The sequence below is a fragment of the Chinchilla lanigera genome, unplaced genomic scaffold (genome assembly GCF_000276665.1).
Source record: "Chinchilla lanigera isolate Chin_1 unplaced genomic scaffold, ChiLan1.0 scaffold00026, whole genome shotgun sequence".
NCBI lineage: Eukaryota > Metazoa > Chordata > Mammalia > Rodentia > Chinchillidae > Chinchilla > Chinchilla lanigera.
The window spans coordinates 3,991,705-4,013,364 of record NW_004955427.1 but is presented as its reverse complement, the minus strand read 5'-3'; positions in this window follow the sequence as shown (position 1 = coordinate 4,013,364).

Here is a 21,660-nt window from a genome sequence, read left to right as displayed (position 1 = left end):
GCTCTCTGAAAGCGGGAACAGTTCCTTCTTATTTCCCTCGTTAGTCTGTGCTGGATGCAGACCTTGTGGTTGGGCTACCCCAAGCCAAGGTGGTTCCTCTCTCAAGCTGATATTATGGTTAATGGCTACACTAGACCAGCACAAATATTATCATAACTTCCTCCAAGAGAATGAAAAACACCAACAGTTTTAGAAACCTGTGACTTCCTTCCTGTCCAAAGGAACAGCAGGATTAACAGCAAAAAGTATGAAAGTGTAGTTGATAATCAAACAAGTGTTAATGTTCTAAATGTTCTGGAGCTTACATGCACAGAGAGAAGACAGAGCTGTGAAAGTCAACGAGAAATCCCGAAATACATTCAACTCTGGGAGAGAAAGACCGTAAAGGTTAACATAGCCGTGCCAAGGCCTGGGTGAGGAGACTTGCCTGTTATCTGGGACAGAAGTAAAGAGAAGAAAAAACGATGAAAGTGATTGAGAGAATAATAAGAGAAAATGAGAGAGAATTTGAGGAGGTTGAGCTGAAAAGAACAGTTTTTAATAAGAAAAGGAGGAATGCAGACAGCCTCAGTGCTTAAAATTATTTAAAAAAAAAAAACTATTCATTGCTAAGCCTTGGGAAGGCTGAGGCAAAAGATTCACAAGTGTGAATCCAGCCGGGGCTACTTAGTGAGACTTTGTCTCAAGCATATACATATTTGTAATTTAAAATGCAAGTGTCCTATGGTAACTACTTAGTGTAGCACCTTCCTGCACGGACCTGGCTGCCCTGTGACTTGTATTAATGAAAGTACCCAACGACAGCGACACTGCGATCAGTCTGGACCTAACGTTTGAGAGGACAGGCGGTTTATGCCTCCTAGTGCTTGGCTAGGGGAGCTCCACGCTGCCACATAAGAAGCCAGCTCCCTTGCTCCAGGCACCGCATGGAGCTCAGGCACAGAGAAAGTCTAAGTCTGCACGGAGGAGGAGGGCGGCCCAGCCATTCCAACACGGCAGACAAGCATCCTGACGACTCCTCAGATAAGCATTCTGCAGGTGAATAAATAAGCATCACCTGACAGCAACCACACGAGAAACTTCGAGCAAGAGCAGCGGAGGGATGCCCCCTGAACCCAGCAGACCGAGGAAAGCCATGAAAACGTGAGAGAGGAAGAATGACCGCAGTACTAAGTCACTAAGTTTGCAGTGAAACCTGTTACAGTAACGAGGTGTGCTTTATTTATTTTTTATTTATTTATTTTTTTTTTGGTTTTTCTCCGGTACCAGGAACCGAACTCATGACCTTGCACTTGCCAGGCAGGCGCTATGCCAGTGAGCTAAATCCCCAGCCCCCTAACGCAGTGTGCTTTAGCAGCCATAAACACGCAGCCTGCGTACGGGAAAGTGGCCCATGCGAGCGACTTCTGCCCAGAAAAAGCTCCAACCACAGCGTGCATGGGAAGCCAGAAGAGGTGGCGGCGACTCTGTGGCGGGTCTGGGCCACCAGAGGATGGCGCAAAGGCAGAGAGGACGCTGTGGCTGCAGGAGGAGATGAGAAGGGGCTGGAAGGAAATGAATTTCCTCACCGAAACGAAAATGCAAGAGTCCAGGTTTTCCATGGGGGAAAATAACAGACGCCGCCGTGGTTCCATGCCTGCTCGAAGTCTTCGCTTTCTTCCCGGGACTCTCTCATCTCAGATTCCACTGCCACGGTCCCGCCATGCCCAGGAGGGGCAGTGTGTGTCTTCTTTGCTCACACTTAGGTACGAACAAAGCTTCTTCCATGTATCTTCTAGCACAGAAAGCTAGAACTAGAGAGTTCATTAAATAAGAAAGCAGAGAAAAAGGCAGGCAGCAAACACAGAAATGAGCGAGTAGTCAAAGAGTGAGATATCCATTCTGGTTTCGGAGCCTGGCCGGCTTTGCAGACCCCATTCTTAGGTCCCTCACATCTTGGTGCTTGGGTTACCTGATTTGTTCGTTCAACAAACTGTGACCGCGCCGTGCTGTGTATCAGAGTCAGCTAAGCACTAGATGTTGATAAATGAAAGATACAATTTCTATGTGCGTGCAGCTTACAGAGGAGTGGGCAAGGGACATGCAGAAGGAACAGAACATTCAGCTGGGGCCGGGGAAGAGTGGAAAGATAATACTGAGAGGAACAACTGAACCCTTGCAAGAATACCAAATCAGCTCCTACAGAGACCTGAGAAATGCAGCGGCCAAAGTTTATTATAATAAGAAAATATCGTATGAGAGAGACAGGTACCAGAGATGACATTACAGAGGTCGTGTAAGATCATGAGGATCAACAGGGCACACTCGAAAAGAATTTTGTCCTAATGATGAATATTTTCAAGGAAATTTTTGCACATCAACAAAGTTCTATTTCAAGCAATATCATTACTTAGCTTGTTTACTGCAAGTAAAATGCAGAATATTGTTTTCATTGGGAACACCTCTGCCCCTGGAGAAAATAGAAACCCACGAGGTCTTGTTTTGGAGATTTCCTATCTTAGGGTCTCTGTGATTTCATGGACCACTCATTTGCGTTCCCCTGTGTCTTGGTTACTTTTTTCTCGTTGCTGAGACAAAATACCCAACACCCAAAATGAAGGAAGGAAAGGTTTATTCAGCTTACAGTTTGTGGAGGTTTCAGTCCATACTTGGCTGGCTCCAAGGCAGAAAGTAACAAACCAACAAGAGCAAAGGGGGGAATGCAGCCGAACAGCAAACAGCCAGAGCGAGTGGGAGGAATGGCCCCAAGCAGCCTCTTTCCTGCCTTACCTTGTAAACAGGCTACCCTCACCTGAGGGGCGTGTAGCTCTCACATAATCTCCATGCCCTTCTCTTCCACAGGCTCAGGATGTATACAAAGTAAGCACCATGGCTTCCTGCTGAGTCACTTAGCCAAACCTCTAGACTCCCCAAGTTGACACAATGTTTCAACCATAACACCCTGCCTGCTTTAAGTGAGGTGAACAGACGCTTCTGGGGTCTTGTTCATATTTCTCATAGGCGAAGGACAGCATGGTGACAAGGAACGTAATAGAAGTTTTGAAAAATTAAATATTTGTACTGTGAGGAGAATTAAATCAATTTGATATGGTAATGTTCTAAATGAAATGCTAGTAAGCAATCCGCTGTGTAATCTTACCCTCTCCTGTAACGATCAGCTGACAACGTTCAAAGTCACGTCTGTGCTTAAAACAGAGGAGAAGAGTTTTCAGGGCAGCTTTCTCTTTGTGGGTGCCTAATTTGGGACCGCTGGAAAAAAAAGAACATTGTGAAAGCAAATATGGTATTACAGTTGAATTATAACTGCACTGATTAATTACAGTCTTGCTTCCTAAAATTCTGTGTGGGGAGAGAGGACCACGAGGAGGCATTTTTTTAGGGAGAGAAAGTGCTGCGGGCAATCAAGCTGCAGAGGACTCACTGAGTTCAGCCCCAGCCTCAAGATTTGTGAGGTCAGGAGACTAGAGTAAAATACGAGGCCGTCTGACAGCAAGCTGTTTAAAACTGACCTTGCTTGCCTTGGAGGGTAACCAAGGAGCTTACTGTTCCCCTGCACTCTACAACTGTCAACTGTGAGGAGAAACACTGTCGGGCTGGCTCCGGCGGCCCCCACCAGGGAAACTGTGTTCGCAGCCATCTCACATCCTGAAAAATTGACCTGCCCATGCCAGTGTGACCCAAGGGTTTCCTTCACTGAGGACCACTGCATTTACATGAACTTGCTGTTTCCTCCAAGCCAACATATTGCTACCATTCATTTAAGCACAAAGCCCCTCCCGTGTCAAACCAGCTTACAGAGGGTGTGCAGCTGATAGTTTCCCAAGTGACAAAGCCGTTCTCCTTCCACTGTGTGGCCTACATAATAACAGGTTATAAAGCAGAGGGAGACAGGACTTTTTAAGATCTCTGACAGAGGGGAGATGAAAGAACAAAGTGTAGCCTGTTTTCCCCACCCTGAGGACAATGACACAAAATACATCTTACAGGGGACTCCAGAAATGTCATATAAATTTGAGAGTTAGGCTAGAACTCGGGTCATGATGGACCTTAGGCTGTCTAATCCTCTTATTATATAAATAAAGAAAGTGGGGTTTGGAGGCATTAGTTTTTCCAAGGTCACAGAGCTCACTGGAGAATATTGCAGCCTAGATCAGCAGCTCTGATACCCCAGTTCTCTTTCTACTGCATTGCCACATTGCCAGTTATGTGCAGAGCATTCATAGGAGCCTGGGTGATTCATTTTAATCAAGTCAAGATCCCTCCAGATGAATTATGTGGACCATTATTCACTCTACTGATTTTGGATTAGAAAAATAATAATCATTGAATTGTATCTGAAGCTCTCAGGAACTCAAAACAATGTGCTTCAAAGAGGTATTCCTGCATAGATAATTAATGATCTATCAACAGAGTCAGGGCTGGGGGCGAGTGCATCCTCTGCCTGAGTTCCCACAATTTGCTATAAGAGAGCTCATAAAAATAACACTGAGGAAAGCGACCCCTGCCAAACTCCGCCCACCGCTACCACGACATACTTTATGAGCTGCAAAATTCCCCTAAGCAACACCACCTCGTGTCCTTTTTTCTAAAGGTTATATCAGTTGACCTCCACAGAATATTCACCAATTGACCTTCACAAAACAGACAGAACCATTCACCCATATCTTTTCCTGGAAGATATACTGGCAAACCCACGGTTGGGTTCCGCCCTTGGGCTGTACACCCCCAAGAATCTGGGATGAAAGATACAGGCATCGCTAAGATACAAACCCATCACAGCATGTTCACATGTATTTCTCTTCATCGGATGGAAAGAAGGCACTGCATATTGAGAAAATTCATATTACAGCAGTTACAAAAATGAAGAGAATTCCAATTATTCCCATGGAGTAATTCTGTTATGACAAAATAAGTACTTTTGTTTTCCACGTTCATAGGAATTGCAATATCTTCTGCACTGGAATAGGTCCACATGTTCATTTGAACACATGTTATGCTGTTATCATTCAGAATTCTGTGTATTATTTGTGTATTGAATAGGGATCATCTAGTCTCTTTTTCTGTGTGTTCTGAGAACTGAGACTTCAAGCGTACTCCTCCAAATGAGAAAGGAAAAACAATTATATCATTTCCATTTCATTTCGACTTACTTAATAAAGGAGAAACAAGAGAGTTTAGAATTAATTGCAAGAGCTAAACTAGTAGTGGGTAAGTTAATGAGGAGCTTTTATGAGCAGTAATTTTTATTTATTTATTTGTTCAATTAATTATTTATTATATGCATTGGATATGGCCGATGTGTAATAGCCTTCTGGGTGCATTTAAAGCTGTAATTAGCAAAAAAATGAGCCCTGCCCTTATAGCTTGTAACCTAATCGGACTCAGGGAAGCAGAACATTCACATATGGAATAAATGGAATTTGCAGAGCTCTCTCTTAAACTGAAATCTCAAGGGAATTTCTTTTCTTATAAATAGGAAGCAATGGTGATCTCTGTGTGTCTTTTTTAATCAGTAAATGAATTATTAGTCACCTACTGTTTGTAAGGCACCTTGTAAGAAAAGGAAAGAAAAGTGTAAGACATGGCATCTATTCACTCAAACCAAACTTGGTCCTATGGTTTGGAATAGTGTCCTCAAAGGTCAACGTGCAAAGGCTGCTCTCCTGGGTGGCAGTATTTGGGAGCAAACTTTTAAGAAGTGAGGTTTTAGGGGAAGTTCTTAGGTCACTGACGGGTATACCAGCACAAATTCAACTCCTCTCTCTCTTCCTCTCTCTCTCCAGGCTCAAGATGTCACACCCTCCAACCTGCACCTCTACAGTGGTCTTGGATTTGAACCTCCAAACATGCAGCTAAACGAATCTTTTCTCTTTATAAGTTAATTTCCCCAAGTATTTCATTGTAGTGATGGAAAAATGACTACTAAAGCAGCAGTGTTGACCTATTATGTGACAAGCACACTACATATGTCCTCCTAAGCATCGCATTAATCCAATAGCAAGATATTATCATCCTCAAGCTACTAAATCAGTTCTCTGCTTTGTAGAACTGATTTAGTAGCTTGAGTGATCTGGATCAAGAATTTTCCTATTAGCTATTAGACTCACCAGATATAATGTTGTTCTCATTGTAGGCAATATTTAAAAAGTTAACTTTCTTTCATAATGGTAAAATACAAATAGTACTTTTATATGGTTTTTATTGCTTTTTTATTAAGCCAAATTCACATAATGTACATTAGTAAGTGAGTCATTTTAAAGCATCAGATGATCCCCAGAGCCTTCTTCAGTAGATCTGGCATTTGTGATTTGGAACAAGTCAAATTTAAGAACTTCTTGGCTTCATAACTTCTATAGTTTCTTCATAACCTCATATTTTTATGACTATGGGAACCATGATTTCATAGTATAAAGACAGAATTAACAAAAAGCTCCTTTGAAAAAAAGAAGTTGAATTCAGAAAGAAGAATGTCAGATTTAACACTTGTATAAAGCTACAGGACATTTTTTACTTATTAAAATTATTTGAAAGATTATTATAAAGTGGATGTCTCCTAGTGAAGAATAAAGTAAGTAGTAGAGGCCAATACAGGAAGCAAATGGTCCAGAGAAAACTTAAATTCAATTCATGAAAATGAGCATTTTCAGATGAATATAAATTGAACTGCTGCTGCTACTCTGTTTTGTAACCACATATGTCATGTGTGATTTGTCTCCATCAAACTAGAAGTTTATTACTCAAATAATCAGAATGAGGACTTCTATGAAGATTATGTATCAGATATTTTCCATGAAGCATCTTTTGATGTCTGATTTTATTTCAAAAATTGTGGGAGACCCTGACTGACCTCCATTGTATATTAGTAGCCGTCTTAAGCATTAAGTTTCTGTTGTCTGAGATAAGTTTCTGTTATCCTGCCTACTTCCCCGAAGAGACGCACCTTTCCCTTTAAGTCAGGACTGCCCACTGTTACCTAGCTACTCCCGCCTTTGTCGGGTTACTTGGTTACTCCCGCCTTAAGAACTTCCTCATTTCCCGTGCCCTATATATGCACAGTACTTCCCGCCGATAAATGAGACTTAATCAGAATCCTGTCTTGTCTCCATTCTTCGTGTCTCTTGTCCCTTTATCATCCCCACTCCCCCTTTAGGGTCCTCGTTGACTGTACCCGCTGGCCGGGAGAAAAAAATATGTATTTTTAACACCTCTACTTCATAATTTTTGTTATCACATATGGTGGCAAGCAGTAATATAAAAATAGTTTATTTTATTGTGATCTGGTTATCCAAAGAATGAAGAGCTCATGCTATTTAAATTATCCTTTTTTTGGTTCTTTCTCAGCTATTTCCTTCTTTGGTCTCAATTTGTCATTCATGGCTTCAGCTGGAAACAGAAAATTCAGATTGTGGTTTTCTAGCAAATGGACTTACTCAAAACACAGTAGCTCTCTCCTGTGTGTGTGTGTTGTATTTACATGCTTTGAAGATGCCTGCTGGCATCTCTGTACTTACTGAATAAGAGCACACTTGTGAGAGCTGATTCTGAATTTTTTTAACTAGTAGACACACCAAAATGAAAGCAATTTATCAGCAAATAAAAAGCATGAAGGCGGAGCTGATGGAAGAGATGAGAAATAAATTCTAGTTAAGATTGTGTGTTCATCAAATACAGCATCAGTTTTGGACATTTTGATAATTCACTTTCTACTAAATCTTGTCGAGGGAAGAGGGGTTTTTGTTTGCTCCGTCCGTGCGCTTCCCAGCCTGTTGCATACCAGTGTCACAGTGTTTGCGGTTCTCATCAGTCCAGCTTCCCTTGCAAGCACCCCTGAGCAGGCTTGTTCTCAGTTTCTCTTAAATACACTGAGTTTTTTTTTTTTTTCGGTACTGGGAATCGAACTCATGACCTTGCACTTGCCAGGCAGGTGCTGTGCCACTGAGCTAAATCTCCAGCCCATTATCCAATATTATCTTGCAAATCATTGCACTCACCTCTCCAGCACAGATACAGATATAAATTGCTACATTTTAAAAAAACAAACGTCCTCCTTTAGTGAGTCATTAGTGGTATTTAACATCTTCTCAGGAAACGCAGATGGGAGGGTGGGTTTGTACTACAGGATGTGTAGTCTACGGTGCTCCACTCTGGCTCAGCCTAAGCATTCCAACCCCGCCTGTCCTACAGGAGTTCCTATCTCTGATCATCTAGCCCCGCCCACTTACTTCTGCCCATTACTGAGTTCTAAAGAGCAGCTCAGACAAATCCAAACTTCCCACAGAAGTCATCACCATCCCTTCCCCTTGTCCAGCCAGTGTTGTTGGACCCACAGCTTCCCACCCTGCCAACACCGTGAGGGTGCGGTGCTTTGCACTCCGTTAACCATCCTCTTCCTCTCCCAAACTGCGTCCCAAATAGTAGCACCAGCTTTTCAAACATGAGTGGAGAAAAGAGATATAACATGAGAAATACCCACAACCAAAACATGCACTGCTTAAAAAGTCCCAGAAATAAACTGATCTGTACCATTCAGACTACCTGGAGAAAGCAGAAAGGTGGCAGCTCTATATTAATATCGGTGATGTTAAATACTGTCAACTCCTTGTTTACTTATCTGATAGCAGCTAACAATTACACAAAATGTGCTAACGGTACTTAGAGATCAGAAATTCGGAGACCAAAGCCAGTTTCATGCACAGCGCTCCCCGATAAGGTGAACAAGGACGCTTTTTCAAGTACACAAATGCAAAGGTGACGTCGAGGTCCCACACCGACAGCACAGCAGCAAGCAACCCCACTTCCTCCGTAAACTCAGCCTTCTCGCTGCTCTTGTTTCTGAGGGAGACAGGAGGATTTAATCTAACAAATAACCCTGTAGGAAATGAGACTGCTTACTAAGCCAAGTTGTCAGATAAGAATTTCTTGTGCTTGATGTACAGGATTGGTTTGAAAGGCTTCCAGTGCCGTAATTTTCTTGATGCACAAGCTCCACTTCTTGGAGCATCCACCTCTTCTAGAGGGCAGGTCAGCAAGGATGCGTGCACAGGGGCTGTGGAGCGCCTCCCAGGCTGAAAATGCCTGGCATCTTTTAAGGTCCCAAAAGGCCCATGTGAGGGGGATGAAGTGATTGAATAAACTGTGCTGCTCTTAGAAGGCTAGGCCGCGGCCACATCCCCATGTGCTCGGGCAAAAGCTGAGGAACCTCAGCCTAGCGGTGCTGCACACACAGTCTGGAGGACAGTGGGAGAAGCCATCAGAGCACAAGGGCACACTCTGCCTGTCACGTCACTGTCCAGAGGCATTGTACTGTCACCTCGTACATGCGGAGTATCCAGGCACCGGCCTTCTTCCCCAGGTAATGCACATCACGCTTTCTGCGATGTCGTACTTTTAAGCCGTTTATGCTTTTGTCACTTGGCATAGTCTGTTTTATATATTTGTGCTACTATATTAAATTGAATAGCAAAGTACTTACACTATTTGACACAAAATGATTGCGAATGTCAGTTCCTTCTTTTTCCCTGAGCTACACACAGTAACTCACTTTCTCTTCCATGCAGAGAAGACTTCTGAAGATTGCTTTAGCTGGAAATTGCCAATAGTATAACTATCAAGGGAACTTACACAGCAAGTTTACTAGAACAGAAAGGATGTTGGGAAAGGGTGACCAATAACCTGCGGTGGTAGCCTGGATATTAAAGGTCAAATAAACAACTGACGCTTCAGCAAGTCAAGGAGATGAGATCTTGCAGAATTCAAAAAGGAAGAAAAGAATGGTCTTTGTGAATCCCTGGGAACAGTTGGTTCAGTGGAGGAACAGATCGAGTGTGCGTAAGGAATCCGAAAACGTGTGAAGAGCCCCAGGGTCTCCCTCACGGATACAGAGTGTCCCCATCTGATAGCTGGGGGCCAACTAGGAGACGAAAAAAAAGCATTGAGTGCTTATGAATAGCATATGCTTCAGGGAAAATCAAGCTGGTAAGCAGAGGTACACGCCAGACCAGAGGTAACCAAGAGGTGCAAGTCAGATCCTCTGAAGAGAACGGTAGTACACAGGGGGAAAAGGCACTGAACAGTCTTGTGTTACAGAGTATTAGAGCATGGCCTGCTCCCATGGGTAACTCTCACGTGACCAAGATAAACGCAATCAGAGAAGAGTACTTGTTACCTAAGGCAATTCAAAGAAGGAAAACAAAGGGAGAAAATGGTCTAAATATGCTTTACAAACAAAACTGTACCATAAATGTATTTGTGGTACAAAGTACAATGATAGTGGAGACGTCTTCAAAAAATGCACCAGTAACACGTGTTTCACATCCATGTAGCTTAAAAGCTTGCAGCGTTTTCCTCCATCTCAGGCCCCCTTCGTCCTTGTCGTGATACTGTCCTCTGAAGTTTCAGCCACTGGCCTAAGCCTGGGGCTTGCTCCCTCTTTTCCTGCAAAAGGCACTGTGTGGCCAGTGAGGCCCTGAGCCGCTTACTGAATGATTCATTTATTTCTTCCAGCTCCTGATACGGATGGGAGTCCATCCAGTGGTCACTGATACGAGCATTACAAAGACCTAAAGAAAAACTTCACTCCACATACCAAAAACCTGAAAAAAAAGAAGTTCCCGAAGTACTTGCCCAATTCCCTAATAAACCTGTGAGATTTATCTTAGAAAACTGTAGAAGGCAAACTCTGTGAAAATATATAGATGAAGAACCTGCTTACCTCTATTCACCCTGGTAACCCTTAGATTTAAACTGAAGGCAGGTTCGCAGCCTTACGCACCCACACTCAAGTAAGGATTGTCAGGGTCCGGGACCCAGGGGCTGTGCTGATTGATGGGGAGGTTTGTGCTGTCCGTGTGTGAGATGGTGTGTTCTCACAAGGAAAATTTTCTGTCTTTGGCACTCAAGCCTGATGGTAGAGCATGCTGGTGACCATAACACTGTCCCAGCGTTTAGCGCTCTGTGTCCGAAGGTAGTCTTTTACCCTGTAATCACTTTCCTGCACTCTGTCTCTCTCCTTTTGCCTCTGTCTTCCTCACAGGTGCGTGCGCACCCACACAAACACACACCAGTGTTTGCACAAGGCAGCCAGAGCTCTGCCACCGAGGCCAACAACAGGCCGAGACAGACAATCAAAACAAAGTGAGAAAAACGGGGAGCAAATCACACAGTATGCTTGGGTGCACTTTACTTACGTAGACTTTTTCCAAAGTGTGTGTTTTCCAGACAGATGCTTTTGTTTCCATGGTTCAGTAATGTAGAAAAATAAGACAAGATAAAAATGGCTCAGAGCAGGAGGACGCAGTGCTGGGGAAGGTGGCGGGTTGGTTGCACGTCTCACATAATTACCCGTAAGTGACAGAAACCACACTTCCTTCCCTGCTGACACGGAGTCGCCCATCCCCTACTTACCCACCAAGCTGGGACCAAATTAGACACCAGAAACCTCATTATATGCTAGTTGCTTATTATATTCATGAGTAGTAAATAATTTGAATATACGTTTAGGCCTACTAATTTTTCACCATGATGGATGAAAATATTTATTTTCCTTTGGTGAGTTAGAGGCGTACAGCTTCCTAACAGCCTTCCCTGAATCCAGGTCCATAAACATTCATTGGAAGTCTTATTTTAGAAGCTCTAGTGTTTTCCTTCCCCTAACCAAGCTATAAAACTTGGCTTGGTCCTGTTTAATGTATCTCATTACCATATCCTATTCATATAAACAATATAAATAAAATTTAAAAGAAAGTAGCATTACATTCGTGGCTTTAACTTATATAAGTTTTTTAATGTAAACACAGCTAATTAATGTGTTAAATTTGAGTGTGCCACATCTTTATGTGACAGAACTAATTCCTTTCCAAACTCTGTGAGATGTTAAACGGTTTATATGGTGGCTTCTGTTCCAAGTTTTAATTATTTTGTATGGAACAGGCAGTGTAATTATTAACCACCTTCAACTCCTGACCAGGAAGTCGCAAGTCCTTTGTTCCATTAGTAATGATGAATTTGGTAATCATTAACACTTTAACGCTTTTATTCTACAGGCAGTGATAAAATGGTATCTTTAAGTAGCTGGGACATAAACCTGCCTTAGATTTTAAATAAAATCTCTTTTAGGACAAGCTTCTAGAGTATATAAAGCATAAAGATTTCATCAAAACAAGCCCTGGACCATGGAAATGAGATGTAAAATGTCCAGTGGATTCTCAGCTGAGTTGGGCCCCCACAGTGAAGGTTCTCTTCACCCCTTTTTGCTGTCATTCCTCCTCTTCTGTGGTTTTCCTTTCTGTGATTTCAGTTTCTTGTTCAACCAAGGCCCAAAAATATTAAATGAAAACTTTCGGAAATAAACAATTTGTAAGTTTTAAACTGTGTGATGTGCTAAGTAGCACAGTAAAAGCTCACATCCCCGACTCTACTTCCCTGAGCTGTGGTCGATCATCCCGTGGTCCAGCATGTCCAAGCTCTGTGTTCTGAGTCACTTAGCAGCATCTCAGTTATCATCCTGATTGTTACAGCATCTGTGCAGTGCTGTGCTCAGTCAGCACTATGTTTCCTAATTACGGCCCCCAGGCAGAAGAGTAACAACACCAGCAACTTGAGTACACCAAAGAGGGGCTGTAAATGGTGTCTGTTAAGTTAAAAGATGAAAGCTCTTGATTTAGTAATAAGGAAAAAATTTGTATACTGAGGTTGCTGAGATCTGTTAAGAATAGATAAGGGACAAAGCCATTATATTGATGTCCACAGTTTATCCAGTTTCAGGCGTCTAGTAGGGGTACTAGGGGTTCAGTGTACCCTTCTGGATAAGGGCTGACCGCAGTAGCTGATTAACTATAATCTGGGAAATTTTAAGGAAAGAAAAAATGGAGCCCGTATCAGACAACTGCTCAAATATCATTTCCCTCCTAAAGGGCATGAAAATAATGAGAAAAAAACTAAAAGACACATTTCATTTTAATACCATTGAACAATACAGGAAGTAAGAGGGCCTAAGTCAGTGCAACACGCAAAACTTAACTTGTCCCATTCACATTACATGAATCTTCTTCAATCAGTGTTCATTTTTTCTCACCTTTTACCACATTGTCAGTAATAATTAATATTCTGCCTGTGGAAAGTGATAGGGTCTGTATTAACTAAAGGAGAAGTAAGGGCTCCCGGAGTTGATCAGATACAGTACCCAGATTAAACCAACAACAGGAAATACAGTGGCACTGAACCAGTGAACCTCCAGATCTATCTGGATTCTGGGAGAGCTAAAACTAGATTATTGAATACAATGAAGATTTTTCTTCTTTGTCTTTTTTCTGTCTGTGCCTGTCTGTCTGTCTCTCTGTATCTCAATATTGACTTATTTTAAGGAACCATGACAAAAAATGTAGGAACACAAAATTTTCATGTTTAATACTTTATGCATGAAATTGTATTGACTGAATTGTTTCATTGGAAAGCCATCCAAAAATTCTGTTTCCCTACTCCCACGGTTTTATAAACTAACTCTCCTCTAATTACCTTGCTTTGACTATCATACAGGACTCTCTTGTGGCTTTGAGTGACATGAATGTATAATCAAAAATCACCAAACTCTTGGCAAACAGCAAACAAACTCAACAAAAGTAAGACCTTATATCTGGGCTAACAGAACCAGGCAAACAGAATTCTTAAGCATATTCTTGGAGACTTTGCAAGAATAATGTGTTCTTTTAGAATAATAAGTAGAAAACTTTTGTTTCCGTGTAGGATCAGGTAACCCATGCCCTTTGATCTCTTCTGACGTGTATACTTGTAAACTATACAGCATACATGAGGTCACTATTTTTAGGCATCAGATAATAAGAGGTACAATACTATAAACCTGGAGGGAAGGGAAAGTCCAAGATGAAAAGTTAAGAGGAAAATTTTAGAAATAATCAATTCATAATTTGAAATTGCATGTGCATTTTTTGTTTGGTGACTGTATTCTGTAGTATCTTCACAATGAGACTGCCAGAAGATGAATTGCTCAAAACATGTCCCCAGCATTAGGCAATGCACAACAGTATATAAAGGGTAAAATATCCTGACAAAGAATGCAAAGTTGGTATCATAGGTTAAAAAAAAAAATCATTCAATACAATTTACCAAACTTATGAAATAAGTTTACAGATGATCATCTCAAAATATATAAAAAAATTTTGACTAATCAAAAACCCTGAAAAAAAAAAAGACCCAGATGTAAATGTAAAAGTAGGGACAAATTTTCTAACCTAATGAAGAACATCTTCTAGGAAGAATCCATCCACTAACACCATAATAGTAAGACTAAGTGCTTTCCCCTCAGATTAGAAGCAAAGTTAAGGGATCACTTTTATTGAACTGGGGCCCTACCTCTGTGATGAAGCAAGAAAAAGAAGATGCACATTGAGAACCAAGAACTAAAAAAAGTTCTATTAATAGACAACTTAATTGTTAACAGGGCAAGCTCTTCTTTAAACTTTCAAAAAAGGACTTTTTAAATAAATAATATAGAAAGTTTGTATTATAAAAGGCCAATATAAAAATATATTCTGCAGAAAAGTAATAATTCCTAAAATTTAAGATTTAAAAACAATATCTTCAATTAACCCAAAATATTTAAGGGTCATTTTATTAAAGACATTTAAAAACCTCTGCAGTGAAAACTTCAAAATACTGCTGAGACACAGTAAAGAAGACACAAATGAAAATAGAGGTATAAGGAGTTCAGGGATTAGACAATTTAATATTGTTAGAATGTCCAGTTTTGATCGATAGATTCAGCAGAGTCACAAACATAATTCCAACAGGTTTTTCTGTAGACATTGATAAGTTGGTTCTAAAATTTATATAGAAATCCAAAAACCAATAGTAGGCAAAACAATTTTGAAAATGAACAAAGTAGGATGATTTAGTAGTCATAAAGTTGATACCATTAGCATAAAAGTAAGTATATAGATCAATGGAAATGAAGTTAGAGTGTAAAAATCAACCTGTACATATAAAATACACTGATTTCAGCAAAAGTTACAATTTAGTTTAATTAAATTGAGATAGTCTTTCATATAAAGGAATATTAGCTTTTTCTATGGAGCAGCAGGTAAAAGCAAGAGGTAGAGTGACCCTTTTCAAAATCCCAGATACTACCAACTGTAGCTCGACTTCAGTATTTGAGGAACTTCCATACTGATTTCCATAGCAGCTGTACTAATTCACATCGCCACCAACAGTATATGAAGGTTGCATTTTCCCTACACTTTCACCAGCATTTGTGTGTTTGTTCATTTGTTTTTGTGTTCTTAGTGGGAACCATTCTGACTGGAGTGAAACGGAATCTCAGTGTAGAGGTATGACTGAAAAATATAGTAAATGTTTCAAGTTTTAAAAATTTATTACAATGATAAACTCATTAGCATTAATTCCCCTCAAAATACGCGCCCTCAATTCAAATCATTATCTGCGGCAGATCTGGAAGTGCTCTTTTGTGCTTCTAATAGCTCTGTCGTGCTGCCTCAGTGTCCTGAATCCATCCGAAATATTTACCTTTTCAATCATTTAGACTCTGGGGGAAAAACCAGACGTTATACAGCGACAAAGCTGGCAAATCAGGTGGATGATGGTGTAGTGCAGTGGTTTTATGAGCCTGCCTTCCTATTGGATGGCTCTTGACAGCATCACTCACCATATTGTTGATTACACGTTTTGAATCAGATGTCTGGAGCTGTGTGGGCCTGTTTCTGTATCCTTCATTATAGCCTGGGGATCTGGTGCTATACTGTTTTTGTTACTATGCCTTTGTAGTATAACTTAAAGTCAAGTAGTGCAATCCCTCCAGCACTGCAGTTTTTGCTCAGAATTACTATGGTGTTTTATGTTTTCATGTGAATTTGAGGATTATTTTTCAAGGCTTTTGGAAACTATTATTAGTATTATGATGGGGCTGGTGTTGCTGTATTATTCTTCATTATATACTGACCATAAAGTAGGCATACTGCAGGCATGTACATGCAGTGCGGTTCACCGTAGCTAAGCTGTAGAAACAGCTTTGATGCTTGTCAACTGACAAAACGATAAAATAGAGCAAAATTCTTTTCTTTGCAGGAAAATGGATGAAATGGAGATCCTTGTGTTAAGTAAAATAAGTTTGATTCGGAGAGATAAGCACTGCATGTTTTCTCTCATATGTGAGGTCCAGGAGGAGAAGAGACAGCACGGAAGTGGGAGACTGAGAGGAGAGGAGGGAGTCAGGGAGCAGCAGGGAGAAGAGCAAGGTGGAGGGGCAGAGTGTGAATGACCGAGGTACACCGCACGTGTCAAACCCACTACTTTCCATAACCAAGATGTAGGAATCCAGACATAAAACACCCACACATTCTACACAAGTCCAGTGTAACTACCAAGATGCCACAGATATTAGGTAAAGCTAAGATCAGCACTGTGATCATTCCATTTTCTGTCCTTGATTTAATCCTCTAAGTCACTCCGTCCCTGTATTTGATCTGAAGTATCACATTAAACTTTCTCTAATTGACTGGCAGATAACTGACAGGCAAATCAGAATTATATTGAAGGAAAATCATATATAAGTGGGCATCATAAGAAAGGAGACCATTTATTATTATTAATCAAATGGATTTATATATCACTTACATGCTTCCTTGTTTGATGATAGAACATTTTGACAGAAAAAAAAATGTTTCTATTACCTAGACCTCACCTGTTTCCATTTTTTGTGTGAAGAGCACTTAAGAGAAAATTGACTTTTGTTTCGTACAATAAATAAGTGCAAATGGAACATATTCTTTTTGTCAGATAGATTATCTCTCATCTAACTTATTTTTAATTGCAGAAGCTCATTTTGGTAGAATCAATTCTTAATGAGATTTAGCTTGATTTGCGTAAGAAAAAAATTACTGCATAAATGCCTCATTTGTTCTTGCTCATCTGAATAACAGCCAAAGTAATATTGTCTCAAAGACATTTTTTTTTCCAATGTGGTTTGCGTAGCAGTAAGTTACTGATGTTAACGTTTTCAGCCGTTATTTCTACAAAGCTAAATATCAGCAAAATCCATTCATTCCTGTTTGACATACTGGATGGGGTCGAGGTTGGGAGGGCCTTCATAGAACTTACTACATTTTCTCCTTATCTTATTGCGTAGCCATAGGCAATTTAATTTTTTGTTGTATCCTTTTTGATAACTTGTCAGTTTTTAAATGCCCTTCTTACCAAAGAAATAAAATGTAAAACTAGGATAGAGAAGGGCTGGCAATGGCGGCAGATGGATTTTTGTCCTGCAAATCTTCATCTCTCTCTTTTACCTCCTGCCAGCACAAAATTAAGTGGAGCTTTGGTAATTAAATATTTCAGTGAATTTGGATTGTGAGAAAAACCCATTTGGACCTTGGCTCATTTAGCATTTATTGTTCATGAGAGATAAAGGTGGATACTTTAGCCTGAACTGTGCTAACCATTTACAAAGCCACTTCAGGAGACAATTGTAAATCCTCCAGAATAACTCATTGCCTCTCAAATTTCCTGGTTTATGCACTCTATTTCACCAAATATGTAAACAACAGTTTTGACTATTTTCATCTTTTATTTCCCACTTTGAGTAATTCCATTTTATAAGCACCACGTTGGATTTCGTGTTCACTGTTCCCTGTATTTCTTTTTCTTCAGCAGGTCCTAGAGTGGGCAGAACATGTGTAAGAAACAGGAAGCCCAGTATATGTAAAATTACTTAAATACTATTAAAATCAAGACATCTTTGAACTGTGTCTCCTGGTCTCCTGTACCATTCCCATCTTTGCTTAAAGAGGGGGATTCATCATTAATGTAACCCTTCGAGACCAAAAATGGGAGTCACAGCATTTACATAAAAGGATTCAATTCCTGGAGTCATTGAATTTCAAATTCTGAACAATTTTCAAATATGCATTGGTATTTTAATAAGAGCATCATACAGTAATTTTTAATATCTCTACAACCAGATCATACCAGTCATTATTCCCTATGCATTTTCTAGCAAAAGAGAATCTTTTGTAAAAGAATGTCAGTGGAAATCATGCAGACAATTCACAAGAAAATCCTGCCCCAGAATTTGACTTCCAAGATGACAAACTACCCAAATCTGAAGTTCTTCCTATTCCGTCACTGTACAAGCTAATATATAGCGATGTTTAAATGTTCTTTTACATTGTTGGGCCAATCTCTTCAATTGCTAATCTTTAAAAATATCTTCTCTCTTCTAATCTGCCTTCGGTTTTGCTGGCTAGTAAAACTAGAATTACAGGTATGTCATGTTTTGTGACTGCAGTGGGCTTGCTGTTTAGATGAAAAAGCCTTGTCTGTCCTCAATATTTTCCCCCATTTAAAGTTCTCTAATATGGCATTATTTAATTACAGATTGCATATTATAAAGTATTTTTCTGTTCTCATATTTAATCAGCAAGCTTGCTTAATCAGCAACCAACTAAAATCATTTTTATGGTTAATCAAGTGCTCAAGGAATCCAAGGAAACTACTCTTCAGATGTTTTGTGAATACCATCACTCGGGGTGTAATGTTTGGGCAAATTTCTTAACCCAATTTGTGTTATATCATAAATTGTCATCCTGTGGGTAGAGAGGGCTTCCTTTCTTGTACATCAAAAACAAGAAGGTAGCCCTGTGAGAATAGGATTCCACAGCTTCTTGGTACCAGAAGATCAGATGCAGGTATCCGTTGTTTGCAGAAGGCGGGATGCCTCCAGTCTGAAAGCCTGTGGCATGCAGGAGCTGGAAAAGTAAGATTTCACTAGTCCCGTGCAGAGCTGAGTGTGGTCTAGGCCTCCTTTCCCAGTAGGAGAAGGGAGAGAGACCCCGATGTCCCTGCGGCTTTGCTGTCCAGTCAACCCCAGCTGAGCCTCTCAGATCACTTTCAACAGTTCTGCCCTTTGGACCACACATCCTGCTCAAAACGACAGTCTTTAACAAAGCCCTGTATCATGTGATTTAGGGAATAGGAAACCTCAGGCTAATCTCACTGCAAGGCTCGGATCTAATAAGTTCTATTCATTCCTAAAGCTTCAGTGATAGCACAAACGCTCTGGCTACCCCCAAAACACCATCGGAAGAGTCCTGAGCTACCAACATTTTGCCATTAGCGTAATACCGCCTTTAACTGCTCACAGTTACCAAACAAAGCAGAAAATCCTTTAAAAGATGACCTTTCCCTAAAAATACATCCAGTGGCCTCTTAGCTGTAAGATTTAAAAGATGTGTTGCCTGCTTTAAAGAAACATGTATTCGGTTGGTTTTTATTCAATTTTCCATTTGATGCAAGGACCAGCGCACTAGTGAATACTTTCCAGCACTGCGGTTGCAACCTGTTCAGCTTTTGTTTCGTTATTATGTTTCTCTACTAGTACGTGTCTGTCTTCTCATCCACTGACAACTGGAACAAAGCAAAATATATGAATTTACAGAAATTCTAGGTGAGTATATTCACACCATTTGTTAATGTCAGACCACAGGGCAATTGCTGGTTTGAATGTTTTTATGTTTCTGAACTATAAGTCTTGTTTTAGATGTCTAAATGGAATTTTGAGTTATATGGACATTTTCTTCTGAATGGAAACAATCATTCAGGACAATAATTACTATATTACCTCATTGATTTGTTTATAAATTTGAAATTGGATTAATGGTGTTTTTTTGTTTTTGTTTTTTGTTTTTCTTTTTCCGTTACTGGGAATCGAACTCACAACCTTGCGCTTGCCAGGCAGGTACTGTGCTGCTGAGCTAAATCCCCAGCCCTAATGGTGTTTTCTAAAGAGTATTTGTCTTTAGTCATGAAAGCCAATGAAAAGCACACCTCTTTCAAGATGGACATTTCTGGTTTAAAATAGTACAGTATTTACAAAAATTGCAATAGGTGAGACTGAAAAAGAGACACCACATTAGCAGTTTATGACTGAGAGACAACCACGCTCTGTATCTGTGCTTGGACTGTTTTGTTCGGAACCAGTCTGCTTTCGTGCTGATGCACTGCAGCGTGAGGCAGTGCTAAATTGATGCAACGCTGCATTAATGCTCGCAGATTTACTGACGCATCACATTGCTGGAGTGATTAGGCTCGGTGTACATAATGCCTTGGTGTCAGCACTGTTGATGTTGGCTCAGGAGCTGTTCAAATTAGCATTGCTCATGGCAATTTTTATATAACAAGATGTTACTCATAATGGCAATATTGAAGAAAATACTTCTGTAGGTGTCACACAGTACCCCAAACTGTCAGCAAAACAGATTAAGCAGAATTTAGTTACCTTCTGGAAAACAAAGGGATGACACATTAGAAATTATACGATCATTTACAAATAACTGTTCCAGAGTCATATTTATGTCTTTACTGCAATTCGAAGGTGTATTTACATATGAAGACATAACTCCTGTGTATGATGTTTGGTTTTATAAAGGCTTCTGTCAGACATTTGCAGTAGGAATTCAGTTTGGAAATAACAGTCATTCTCAAATTAGGCTGATATTGTTTATTAAAATTAAATTCATGCCCAAACCTCCAAATGGCTCTGATGGTAATTAACTACAATCAAGTACTTAAATCCTGCAATTTTAAATAACCAAGCAGACAGCCAATTTTTAAAAAGACAGTCACCTAACATATATAAAATTTTAATGCACTTATTCAGCCTGCTACCATTTCAAGAGCTTTGTAATTTTCTGTTTTCCCAGAAGTAAAACAGTAGCACATTTAAAAGGGACCTTTTTACAATGATATTTCTTTGCTGAAACATATATTAGTCAAGCTTATTTTCAAGAGCTCTTAACTCCCAAAAGCTCATTGCATTTTATAATATAATCTAATTTTAGTAATCACAGCATCTCTATAACACTGGTAAGTGGAAAATGACATTCCCATTTTCCATCTGAGTAGTTGCAAAAAAAAAAGAAAAAGAAAGGAGATAAAAGGTTAATTCATTTTTCTAAGGTCATTCAAAGACAAAAGGCATCAAAGCCTAAACCAAATTCATGCCCCAAACACTCACAACTCCTAGAACACGTCAGATGACTTTTCTGAGTTTTCCTTCTGCCAGCAGTGTGTAAATAAAATCCTACGATTACATAGCACTTAAAGCTTACAGCGAACATTAATGTGAATTATTACACATAATCCTGACAATCCTATGAGGATGAATATTTTCATCCTACTTTACTCCCAAGGGAAATGGGAGGTTTAAGGAGATAAACACACCTTTCTGAAGTCATGCTGGCAGAGCGACTACAGGAGTTTCAAAAACTGCATTCTCTCCTCTTTCGATAATTACAGTTGCCTTTTCCTCAGACCCTTCTGCCTCTGCCTGTAACAAAGCATGGTTTATCTTTTAAAATCTGCTTCCACACCACCTGCTCCACAGAGACCCTAGCCCTGGTGTCTCTGCAGGAATTTTGTGTAGATATTTTGTAGGAAACTATATATGTTATATGAAATGATGTATTTTTTTTTCTATAATAAAGCAGAAAAGAGAAAGAACTGGGAAGGCTTGCACATCGCAATTGCTTAAAAATATAGACACAACAAGTGGGATGAATTAATGAATGGAATAATTAAGAGAAGGAATGAATTTTATCTTCTCACGGAAGAGTCCTAATAGTTTACACTGTAGTA